The following is a 13,681-nucleotide window of genomic DNA, read 5'->3' as shown; positions in this document are numbered from 1 at the left end:
TGCTCAAATATCAGATGAAGCTTCTATTCTTATCACGTAATGAACAATTCATAGAAAACAGGATATTCCAATATTTTCTTTCATTGTTTAGACCAAACTAGAAAATAATCTCCAGATTAATCGATAAGAAAGCAGGAACAAACGCAAACACTGAGGCTGTGTGATCCGTCGCCACAGGATTTTCTTCATTTTCCGTCAGTTTTCGTTAAATACTTTAGGAATCTGAAAAATATGTGTGTTATTTTCCATGAGAAAGAAAAACAACACCTTTATCTCCCTGAATCAACCAACTGCATTAATTTAACGCTGCACTCTGTTCCACAAAGTCAACAAAGTCTGCGGGATGCAGGGAAGTTTTTTTTTTTTTAATGTCATTGATAATGATCAATAATTTAACATCAGTAGGAGCATTTTGGACCTCTGCAGTCAGCTTTTGAGGGCGGACGGTCTTTTCTTATTGGCAAATTGCCATTTTGTTAATGCTTTAGCTGCATAGGCACATATTACACATATGTAATATGTGTATTACATATTACAGCAATGGAAACATTGCGGTTAATGAATTACATGGGCATGTTAGACGCTCGTGTTATTTAAGACCATCGCTTTGACTTTATTTGTTATATTAGAGCAAAAAGCCTATATATTTAAATGCTTGCAAGGGAAAGAGAGCCGTTTGCTGTGAGATTATCCTCTTTAGTTCAAGCTGATAAAAACAGTTAAATGGCTCAAATCTTGATTTTTTTTTCTGCCCCTTCAATTTGTGTAAAATTTCAGTGTGTAAACTGATTCCAAGTACGTTTAAATCCCACTATTTATGCAGAGAATGTAGTAAGTATTTACTGAAACTTGAGAGCACATCAGCCAATAGCGCTGCCATCTCACCAGACCATCTGAGTGTGTGTATGTGTGTGTATACATACAATGAAACCTGATTCGCTTGAGTGTGTATGGGTTATACATGTACAGAGTGTAAGATGCATGCCAGTCTTAGGTGTGTGTGTGTCTTAGACAGTATTATTAGCGCATTTAAGCGCCTCTCATAGTGAATAAGTGAGAATAGCCTGATTTGTCAGGATGTTACATCTCTGTGCAGCAATTTGATGCCAAATGCGAGGATGCAGACACAGAATGGACCAGTTGCACAATTGAAAATCAATAAGAGAAAGTCGGTGACATTGACACACAATGGCAAGATAGTCACAAATTATTAGTCTTTGGAAAAGCAAACCTAGATTTCTGCAACGGAAAGGCTAAAAACCCAAAATATTTAAAAAAGCGACAAACGAAAGATAAGAAAAACAATACAAGAATATTCAGTGTAATGAGACACGGATTTCTTTCACGGTAAAATTGGTGGCACTTACCATTTCTGAATTAGACACCTGGGGTCATCCACAAGGGCGTCGATTCCTGGCGCACAAAAAAAAAAAGAAGAGCAATTTCACTGCACGAAGAGAAGGAAGGTGAAAAAAACCTTTACTTTATAAAGGAGAATTGAAAAAAATTTCAAAGGCTCTCAGAAAAGATGCTGAAATGATTGAGTTGGGGGGGCGGGCGGTTGAGAAAATGGAAGCGTTGAGGGGGCCAATCGGTGAGATCTAAAGACAACAGAGTCTGTATTGGCCTCTGAGGAAAAAGGCACAGTCTGTCTCCATTGCCCAGTGGAGAACACTGATAGATGTGTTTTTGCTGGTATGGGTTATGTTTTCACTCAGGACTGACAGACAGACAGCCCCCATGCACACAGGTGCTATTCAAGGAAACTGTGTAAAAGTGACGTCACTGAGAAAAATCTAGCCCATAAACCTTTTCAGCACTTAAGCTCCGCCCACTACATGTTGCTCTGTTCATATTTTTTTCCCATTTTCTCCATTTTTCTCTCTCTGTATCTCCACATCTCTGCGCTCTTTGTCTGACTATCTTTGTGGGTTTAGCTCTCGCTTTATCAGCCTCTCAGTCCATAAAGTGCATTTCAACAAACTAGGAGGCCATAAACACTTGCAGTAAACCTAAACTAATCTCTTTATCTTTCCATTCCTGTCTTCATCAATCTCTTTATCTGCCTCCATCTCTCTCTCTTTCTGTCTCACACACACACACGCACACACTATAGGTTGAACACACTACACTATACAAATCACTGAGTGTTTGTTTTCATTCCTCGCCGGCACAATATGTTTGTTGGGCTTTTGCAAAATGCACGCAGCTCCTGATGTGAAACCAACAAACGAAGCTTACCCTAATTTTCATAACCCTCCAATTTGGAGCGAGGCTGCCTCTCTTGCTCCTTCTCTCTCTCGCTCTAATGCTGAAACACCACTTTGTGAAATTACAGTACAATTTTGAAAAGTAGAAACAGGCAGCAGACAATTCAGGTGCTCAGCCTCCGCAACAATGGACTGCTGGCCTTGGTGATGGTTGCTAGGCAATGGAGGAAATACAATGGCCTCCTCTGAAACCAAAGGCCCTTAAGTGGACTGACAGGAGCGAAGGCACACACACACACACACACACACACACACACACACACACACACACACACACACACACACACACACACACACACATATATATACGAACTCACAAAACGGAGCGATGCAGGGAGGAGGAGAGTGCAAGTGAAGCCGTGCACCTCTATGCATAGACGCTCGACCGAAATATTGCAGTTACCTGCTCCTGACCGGGTTGATCAGGCAGGAATCTGTTGGTATTTGGAAATCAAATCCATGGATACGTCCTGGACACATCTGTGCATATATGAACCGTGCCACATGCACGTACTGAAAACACAAGTTGAGAGGTCTTTCTGTTTTTGCACACAGCTTGGGAAAACCCGATAGTGGCAGATAATGTTTCAGACAGAGCGATGTATTGACCAATCACATGGTCAATACAGCAACAATCAGTCTGGCAGGCTGTCTGCCCCTCCATCTGTCTGTTATTTTTCCTTATCCACCGCTCCGTCCTTGCATATCACCATTTACCTGCTGCCTCTCTCATCAAACATCCACCCAATCAACCAGCTAATGAATCAATAATCTGAACATAGTCACCACTTCAGGGAACGTAAACTTGCTCAAGTACTGTACTTGAGTACAGTTGTGAGCTACTCACTCCCTTATATAGTGTATATCTAACACTTCACCTATGCAGATTCAGAATACGATAACAATTAGGATTTCCCCAGGAGGGAATTTAGACATTACTCTCAATCATTTGTCACAGTTCAGGGGAAGTTCCTCAGTAGATCCAGCGGTTAACACCACTGTATCGCAGGCTAGTAGCAATATAAAAGGATCTTTTATCCAGGCTCATAGTAGAACAAAATATTAAAACCAGGAAACTTTCCAAAAGATAACCAGAATAACAAAAAGGTAAAGAAAACAATAGAGGATTTAAAAAAATGGAGGGGAAAAATGTGATGATCTTATAGAGATCAAGGTTGTAGGTGCTGAAATGGCGTTTTCTGTTCTGGAGTATTTATTTACGATAACATTGTCCTGTGTGAGCAGTTTGGACAGGCACTACAAAGAGGTTGAGTGTGTGTTCACTGCTGCCTGATAAATGCAGTGCATGGCTCATTAAAAGACGTTTAATTGTAATAAAGAAGAATTGTAAAAATAAAATAAAATAAACACAATTTATGATTTATGGTTCTTAAGGGAAAAAAGTGGATTCTGTGTTTGTATCTCACCCTCAGTTTCCTCTGTGGTCTTCCGCTTTTCCCCCAGCCTAGCAGCTCCATCTTTGACATCCTTATATATTCATGATACCTCCTCTGCACATGTCCAAACCTTCTCAGGCTCACCTCTCTAACTTTCTCTCCAAACAGTTCAACATGAGCTCTCCCTCTGTATGTATGTCTCCCTGTATACTCATTTCTAATTCTGTCCATCCCACAGAACACTTCCAGCTGTCTTTTTCTTTGTGCCACAAACCACACATCATAGCAAGTCTCATTACCAGCTCATACATCTTTCCTTTGACTCTTGCTACCATTCTGACACTGGTCTCCACCCACTCCAGCCTACCTGCATGCTCCTCACCTCTCTTGTGCACTGTACCTTGACCCCAGGTATTTAAACTTGTTTTGCTCTCTAATCTCACAACTGATCACAAAGTTGTCTGTGAACATTATAGTCCACAGAGACTCCCTTTTTTGACCTCATCTGTCAATCACTATTGCAAGGTGTAACCTCAGCCCCATCTGTCACTCCTACTGCACACCACTACTGTCTCACTATCCTCATACATGGCCTGCATCAACGGCATACTTTCCTGCCACTCCTGGCTTTAGTTCCAAAGCTAATGGAATATGAAACAGGAATAAAATCAATGCATACAAGACAACTTCAGAATACTATCTAAAGGCTGAAACCTTATCAATGTGCACATCTCAAATATGCAACAAAATATGTCCCCACGCCCCAAACAAACAAACACACATGCACGCACAATCTTTTAGTCTTTGCCAGGATACAGGTGGGTTTTATCTCCATCCGCCCTTGTTCATTACTTCTTAGCGAAAGAGTCAGTGTTTGACTGATAGCAGCTGGACAGCTGAAAGCTCTGCAGGAAAAAGGAAACAAGAGCGAAAAATATATTAGCAAAGTTGGCTGAAGTGTGAAACTCCAAACTTCTGTTTAGACTTTCTGGTTTTTGAAAGAGCCACAACAACTTTTAAACGGACTGAAGTGACATTTGCCAGCGAGTTTTCAAGCTGTGCTGCAGCGGAGTAGCTAATTAGCTATCAAGCCTGCTAAGTGGCAGCAGCAGTGCCTTTCCCTCAGTGAAGGTTTGTTTAGTGGCAGTTTTATTTGAACGGGAATGTCAAGAAGTGTGCTCATATTTGTAAGTCGATAGGAATATTATATTATTATTTTACATTAGGATGTTATTACCACATGATGCTGCAGTTCAAAGGTCGCGGTTCTTGATTGAGTGGTAGCAGGCTACCAGAGGCCTACACTACAAAGCAGGATTTAATCTTATCCGGGTACCTTTAGGGTTAAGTCCGGGTTTTCAGTACGACGAAGGTGATTCAGTTTTTTACCGGGTATATCACCATGGCAACTTATGCTACAAACTAACCTGTTTCGGAGGTGACGTTACAAATGTCTTTTATTTTTTATTTTTTAAACCTGTCCTGTAGGCAGAATCATGGTCTGAATGCTTTGTTGTGCCAAACACATTTGCTTTTCCAACACTCTCTGTAGACTCTCTCTTCTTAATGTTTCTATTTTATTTATTAAGTTTATTTTATTATTCATATTATTGCCTGTGGGGATATTATGCTGGAGCGGACTGGGGGTGAAGGCCAGATTGGCTAAAAGAAGAGGAAAGCAGAGGAATAGAAGAAGAAAAGGGACAGAACAAAAAAGAGAAAAGGAGGAGGGTGAAGCAAACAGACACGCTGGGCCACTGCTGCAGACCGAGCTCTCACCCAGGAGAGCTCACAATCTGAGGGTACACGTCCTGATGCCTGAGCTCCCACAGTCAAGGGTGGGAGTACCAGGGGGCCAGAGGCAGTGGGCAGCCGACCCCACTGCATGCTTTCCACTCCACGGTGAGCCAACGATGGGGACTTGCACCTCTCAGAACCGCTCAACACCCGGCAGAGCCCCCACCGCACAACAAAGAGGCCCAAGCCACCCTGGAACACAGTCTCCAAGGTAGCAGACGAGCAACACAACCAAAACGCCCAGTCAGGTACCCCACCCCAGGCAGAGTATATGAAATACGGCTGTAGAAGACGAATATCTTTTTCAAAGGAGAGCTGATATATTTTTTGTATCTACAATAAATACAAAAAATGGCATAAACAGTCACAAAGCACAGCGGAAGTGTTTTTTGGGGAGACCGTAACATGACAGGACAGTGGCAGAAGCCAACAGTAAGCAGCTAATGTATCTACAGTATTATTTGACTTATCATTAAAACACATTATATTTCATGTCTTTTTCCCTCACAACACTCATAATTCTCTGCTTCTTTGTTTCTCAGTACAGTCTTTCACATGTTTTGGTTTCTGTCATTTTCACAGCTGTTCCTCACATTACTGTCTCCCCCCAAAATACTTAAATTGTGTTTTTCAGATTTTCTTTCTACTTCTGCTGTGTTTTATTCAGCCCCTGTTGTTTTTGTGTGGTTTTGCAGCAATTTTCAATTGGTTGATGTTTTCTGAAGTTGCACTGACCTCTCAAGGCCACTGTGTATTACCCCTTCATACATCCTGTTGACTAAAGCCCATTTACTAATATAAAGAAATATATTAGAATTTTAAAAAAGCTCATACAAACATCAGCAATCACTTTTTAGCAGACAAAATGATGATCATTCATGATTTTATCTCTTTTCATTTGGATTGCTGCAACAGACAAATCAGTTTTAGATTGCATTCAGACTGTACAGAATGCTGCAGTAAGATTTTATTAGCAATAACAGAAGATCCCATATTACTCAAGTTTTGACTTCTCTTCATTGGTTGCCAGTAAATTTTAGGTTTCATATAAAAATTTTAGCTTTAACTATTAGAGCTCTACACGGTGAAGTATGTCTTTGAACTGTTGAAACTTCATGCTTCTTCCCGAGCACTTAGGTCTTCAGGTCAGAGGCTGCTGTTGGCCCCACGTGCTAGGTTTAGAACCTGTGGGGATCGGGCTTTTCAGGCAGTGGAACCAAGGTGTCTTTATGCTGTACAGACTTTATTGACTCATTAAAAAAGCAGCTGAAAACATTTCTATAAAGACGAGCTGCAAATTAATTTGTTTTCTTATATTTTCATTATATTTTTTATATTTATATTTTATTTTTCTGCTTATTCTCGTATGACTGAGCCATTAGCTTTTTCTGAATTTGGAGGTCGATTTGTCAAGCTAAGTGTGTCTAGTGTGTGTGTGTGGGGGGGAGTTTCCTGTTGTGCTCGGCTGAATGTCTGGACGTGATGACAGTCTCAAGAAGCTGAAAAACTAAGGTGACTGAACTGCTTTATATTTTGTTTTGTTTTTTAAGACTTTCACTCTCATGCAAAAGGCTTCTTCAGACCTTTGCTCAACTAAAGTGATGGGCCCGCTTATTCAAAGAAACTCGAGTATGTGTCTATACAGTCTTCCTTTTTTAGTATTTGTTTTATTCTTTTATAAGCTAATTTTATTATAAATACAACTATGTTTACTGTTATCTGTATTTATCCCATGAGCTTCTTCAGAATCAGAATCAGAAAGGGTTTCATTGCCAAATGTTGAGCGGGTTTACAACATTAGGAAATTGCTGCGGTGCTTCAGTGCAAACATACTGTTATAAATTAAGCTTAAATAGACATGAAAATAAAAATAAGAATAAGAATTAAAAGTGCTAAGTAGATAGATAGATATATACATGATATATACATGAGTGCAGGTGGTGAACATGGAATGATGCTTGTGCTTGTATGTCTGAGCTCTGCAAGTTTTTTACTTTACTAAAAACAAATTTCTTCTGATGTTTGTGCTTTTGGTGTCAGGTAATGGGAGAAATGGATTTCCCACTGGGAAAATGAATGTGGCCTCTCCAGGTTGGAAAAACATCTTAGAAAGTCAGAGGTAATTTCCCTGCATTCATGTGGCTTCTTGGGTTGTTAGAATTCATGAATTGCAAAGTTGTTTCACCAACTTTTTTGTATTCATGTGGAATCAACATGGACACAAGATGGAAAAACTGTTTCAATTTTCAGTATTTAAAGTCTATTGATGGCTGTTTCCACAACGGAAAATAACCTCTCCAAATGTAACTCACACTAGGTGGACAGCAGCTAAATGTTAAAAACCTAGTAACAAATTAAAGGTAACCTTTAGCAAAAAAAGCAATAATATTAAACAATTATTCTGACAAACCAAGTATAAACTTTCAATTCAGTTCAATTCAGTTTTCTTTACATAGCGCCAAATCACAACAACAGTCGTCTCAAGGCGCTTTATATTCTAAGGTAGACCCACAATAATACATACAGAGAAAAACCCAACAATCATATGACCCCTATGAGCAAGCACTTTGGCGACAGTGAGAAGGAAAAACTCCCTTTTAACAGGAAGAAACCTCCAGCAGAACCAGGCTCAGGGAGGGGCGGGGCCATCTGCTGCGACCGGTTTGGGTGAGAGAAGGAAGACAGACAGACAGTGAAGACTTTCACTTTATCCATCCGTCTATTATCTTCCCTTTATTCTTATTAAGGTTTTCCCAAAATTTTCCTGGGAGAAAATATAATTTCCTGTGCCACATGTCCTGGTCTGAGCATTTCAAAAACCGCGGCTCTTATGGGGTTTTTCCCATACAACCTGTCTGTGGGGTTTAGGGAGTGGTCCAAAAAAGAAAATATGTGGTGAGCAGCAGTTCTCTGGTAGAACATGCCTTCTTCATGCAAGAAGACAGGAGAATTTCTGATTTGAGCTAGCAGAAAAGGAAAAGTAAGGCAAATAATGAAAGTATGTGGAAGAGGATCTTTGAATGCACAACAAGCTGAACTGTGAAGGAGATGGTCTACAGCAGCAGAAGACCACACCAGGTGCAAATCTGTCAGCTGAGAACAAAATGCTGAGGCTACATTTCACACAGGCTTGCCAGAATTGGACAATAGAAGATGTGAAGATTCTGATGAGTCTCAGTGGCTGTCTCATGGCTGCTTCCACCATGTCACCAACCTCAATTCTGGTTCTCAAAAAACAATGAGTTCACTGCACTCAAATGGCCTCCACAGTCACCAGATCTTCATCCAGCAGTCACCTTTGGGATGTTGTGGAGCAGGAGATTGACATCATGGACGTGCAGCTGACAAATCGGCAGTAAATCTTTGATGCTTTATGGATCAAAATCTCTGATAAATGTTTCCAGCACATTCTTGAATCTGTGCCATTAAGAATTAAGGCTTCTCCGAAGGCACAAGGGGTCCAACCCAGTACAAGCAAGGTGTACTGTATAAAGTATCCAGACTGTGTGTGTACATTATTTCCAGTTAAAATGGTGGTCTATGTTCTGTATTATTAATAATTGAGACAGGATATCCATAATAATACTCTAACATGCAGCTGTAGCTGTGAGCACAGGGGCCCCACCCACCCTCACTTCAAATCTTCCGGTTACGAGGAACTGCCAATCAGAAGAAAGGTGTGTTAAGAGAATGTGGATGGGAGCTAAAAAGATTGTTTTTGGTTATTATTACTATAATTATTATTATTTGGTTAGATTATTTAGGTAGTGGATAAATTGGGGGTCTGCACCAGTAGAGATTATTTTCAGCTTTGAATCGTGCAAACTTGAGGAACAATTGAAAATACAAAGCTGGAAATGAGCTTAAAAGGTTCCTTTTAATGTCCTGTTTAAACACATTAAGCAACAAAACAACACATCATCATGTTGTTCTCCACTCACTGAACAAACTGTAAGAATAAAACTGAGGCTGATTTTAGTTGTGAGTCACTGCATGTTCTGCATGTGACACATACTCTATATAATTTAAAAAACACACATGGGGTGAATGTAAAAATCTGTTTCTTTTTGGGCAGAATTCAGAATTTTTTTTCTTCTCTTCATGTGTGATTATGGAGCAGAAATGTGTGATTTTCCTCATTAAATTACATGTGAAAACCTGAGTTCAGCAGCAAAATGAAGTCAAATTACAGCGAGGTCTCTAAAACAGCATTAGTCTTCTGAGGAATATAAAATTGCCACTGTACTGTACTTTGTACTGTTATTTTGTCACAGCCAAATCAGACAAGTGCAGTTTGGCAGGACGCGTTTGACTGGCTTGAATTTAATGATAATGCGACGTATAAAGATACATTATGGTACATTTTTCCCCTCTCATTCTGTGATCTTGTTGAAGCATTATCCTGTAGGTTAAACAGAAGTGCATCAGTGAAAATAACAGCATTAAATGCACATTGTCTGGGCGCATATTTAAAAATATATTTAAGTGAAATTAGCTGTATTAAGGCAACAAAGGATTTATTCAAGAACACAACAAGACTGATGGTAATGTCTTTATTTCGTGAACAATAGCATCACAATTTGGAGGTGCAGCTTGGATAATTACAGCCTGGAGCTTTGGGCTTCCTGGCCATGCCATAAAAATGAGTTGCCAGGCACATGCTGACCTTTTGTGATATTTTTAAAAACCCTGAAAATACTAAGAAGGCCAGTGTCTCTCTGACGTACTCCCCTTCCCCCCTCAATCTCATTTCCCCCCACACATCTCCCTCATCTACTGGAGAGAAACTGAAGCACCACTTCAAGCCAGCGCTATTATTTGCTCCTTTCGAGGCCCGGCCCCTGAAGTACTCAGTTAGGACCTGTAATGTAGATTCCATTTCAGCTGCTATTAGGCCTCATCCGTTTTAGCAGACCTGCCTGTTCGTTATTCCTCCACTACTCTCTCCATCCTCCACATGCATCCATCCGACCCCCCCCCCCCCCCCCACCACCACCACCACCCCTTCCTGCTTTCTGCTTTGGTGCTGCCATCCCTCAACTCATCCTCTCATTCCTCCTTAGTCCTCCACCCATCTGCCCCCCATCCCATCCTGCTATCTCTCCACTCCACATCTGACCACCCCAGTTTCTTCCTCCCTCTCCCCTCCATCCATCCACTTCACTTCGCTCCACTCCCATCCCCAGCCTTGCCCCCAGGGGAGCCCTGCAAACTGCTTATTCAACAATCGGCTGCCATAAAGATATGTAATGACATTTTCGAAGGCAAAGAGGCCTGTGTGGTTTTTAATTCATATTTAATGGCTGTCAGGCTAAATAGCCCACTATCCTAAATGGGAGAGAGGCTGCTGCCCTTCCACTTAAGACTGAAAGCCGTCTGCTTGTGGATATCTGCTGGTTGCACAGAGCTTCTGCTGCAGCAGTCCATTTCTGTTTGTTCCTATTTTGGAAAATCACTCAAGGCGCAAAGAGTGACTCCACATCTTTAGAAACAAAGATGAATTTTTTATTCATATCTCACAGGATACTAATGATTTGAAAAAGCGTTCTTGCGGTTGAGGTCGTTTGAATGTGTGGTTCTTTTTTTGATTGGTTTATTTTGTTTAAAATGATTTAAATCAAAAAAGTTCCCAACATGATGCCCTCAAAATGTGCTAATTTTAACATGCAAAATATATTTAATGAAGGCATGCGGTATTCTACCTTCATGCTTTGAAGATTTTCTGAGTGACTAGCCTTTGAAATTCATTGAGTTGGTCAAAATGATCCCCTTTTAATTTGCCTTAGTTTTTGAGGATTTTTGATCCCTCGTAAGAACAGGACAGGAGTTAAAACATTACATTTTCAAAAACACATTGAAGCTCTGTTAAAAAGTAGTGGATTTAAAAAAACAAACAATGCTTGGTATGAGTCTTTGTTTCTGTTGCTATAAATCATTAATAGGAAATTGTTGCAGTTTTGCTGTTAAAGCTATGATATATACCATCACATCAATGCACAAATTCACATGATTTTGGCTTTAGATTGATTTGATTTGGGGTTTTTTTTTTTGCTAGCCCTGAAATTTTCATGTAGCTGTTTTCTGTATTTATGACGTTATTAAGGCTCAATAACTTGAAAAAACCCCAAGCGTATTCGACCTTACTCTGAAGGAAAATCCTGAGCACTGTGCAATTTTTTTTGAGGTTTTAAAAACTATTAGAAATAAATACTTTTTTAATCAACAACCAGAAAAATGCATACACTTCTGTTAATCAGGGTGACACATTTATTGCCTCAAGTAGATGCAGATGAGTCGTGCTTAGTCGAGCCAATAGAACCCTGAACTACTCTAACTACTCTTAATCACAACAATTGAAGATACTACTACAAATAAAGGTACAGTATAGTTTTCAAATAAATGTGTACATAAACACATTTGATATCCCTCAAATTTATACCTTAATATTGGCTGAATATCATACACAGATAAATCTATTCTTGTCTCCTTTTTTCTCTCTTTGTCTGCCTGACAATCTCCTCCTTTTATTCCTCTGAATGCCTGCAAATATCACTTCTCTCCCTCTGTATGTTGCACTTATTCACAGTCCTGCTCCCGGAGAGTTTTTCTTGTGATTGTGCACATGTTTGGAGTATGTCCAGTTAGAAAAGGCAAAGACATTTCTTTCCTTCTTAAAAATAAATAAATAATGCAGGCAGTGCAGAAATGCTCCCTGTGGAGGGTGAATTTATGTTCTTTCTCATGAAACTTCTCCATCATTAATGAGAGAACCGACCAATAGATCTCACGAGGGAGTGTACTCTCCCTGCGTACTTGCTTCTTGGGTTGTGAGGTGCAGCAGGCCCTCCACTGATGGTGACAGCTGTCCAGCCACACTTTCAAGTCATAAATTCACTGTGATTGTGATTGCTGTTATAACTAACCTCTGGAGTAGCTCGCTTGGCATCTTACTGAAGGTTGTCTCAACAGCTTTAAAATGCAAATGTTTTCATCCTGAATTGGTTGAAAAGAAGAGACAGTTTTAATAAAAGCTGTGCTAAACAAACCACTCTTTTTCATTCATTTTGGAAGTGATGTTTGTGTTTGGGAGAAAGTCCTGGTCTTACAAGTGTAGGGAGGAGAGGAGCAGGTGAAATGTAACTACTGTATTCTACCAATGCTTTTATTTTAATCTGATAAAAAACATAAATCAATGATCTGATCGTATGCTTTCAAGATCTCAAGTTTACAAGAATAAAATTCTGGTGTTTTCATTTTTATCCATTTGTCTCTTTGATGGACCTCAAGTGTGCGTCGGCTATGAAGTTAAATATGTCACAAAATGCTTGTCTGCAATTTGCGACCTGTCTACCTTCCCATTGGATAATCTTGCCCAGCTGAATATATGGACTGTCATATATGAGAGCGCTGTGCTGTTAAACCCAGGAAAAATCAGAGGATGAAAAATGTGCTTTAACCTTAAAACCTCTTGCTGATTATTTGTTTATAAAATAAAATCAGGATAATAAATGTCAGTTGCTGGCATTTAGTAGCTGCTCTTATTGGTAAAGAGTAAATAAGCAGGTAGTGGTTTGGCATCATAATTCAGCGGGATGTCTGGATTTGTGGCTTTTATGTTTCCTTTTTTCCACAGAAAACAATTTGCTGTTAGTTTTTGGACTTCATTTGATTCCATAGATCTGATTTAAATATAGTGTTTTGGTCCAAACTGGAATATTTTGTGCAGACACTTACAGTAATCTCACCTGGTTAATCGTTGAAACTGCAAACCAAACTAAAATCTAAATACTATACAAAAAATAAAACAAAAAACAATTAAGACTCTTCCATTGCTATGAGCGTGTGCTAAATAGCAAATGCTTTACTAAAAACTGAGATTGCACAGCAGTAAATCCTCACATTTATGTTGCTGTCATTACATTGCAGACTGTTCTGTTGCGACAACCAGTCAATTTACTCTTCGTTCTCCACGTGCCGATCAGCCCGTGGTCGATGCCTGCCGCTTACCTCCATACAGACGGGAGGTCAGAGGTTTGAAAGGTCGGGACTGTGTGCAGAGTTTCTCCTGGCTGTCTGGAAAATATGAGTAAGTGAGCATTGATCTTTTCCCACTTACTGTAGGTTCTTTTAAGGCAAGGCAACTCTGGAAGCAACGCTAAAAACTAAAGTGTAAAAGGAGAAAATAAGCAGTCAGAGATGACGCGTAAACGCTGAGGG

Source organism: Rhamphochromis longiceps, linkage group LG11 (assembly GCF_057381845.1).
Source record: "Rhamphochromis longiceps isolate RC_006_pf linkage group LG11, R_longiceps_female_GT1.1, whole genome shotgun sequence".
In the NCBI taxonomy this organism is placed as follows: domain Eukaryota; kingdom Metazoa; phylum Chordata; class Actinopteri; order Cichliformes; family Cichlidae; genus Rhamphochromis; species Rhamphochromis longiceps.
This window is presented reverse-complemented; position numbering follows the sequence as displayed.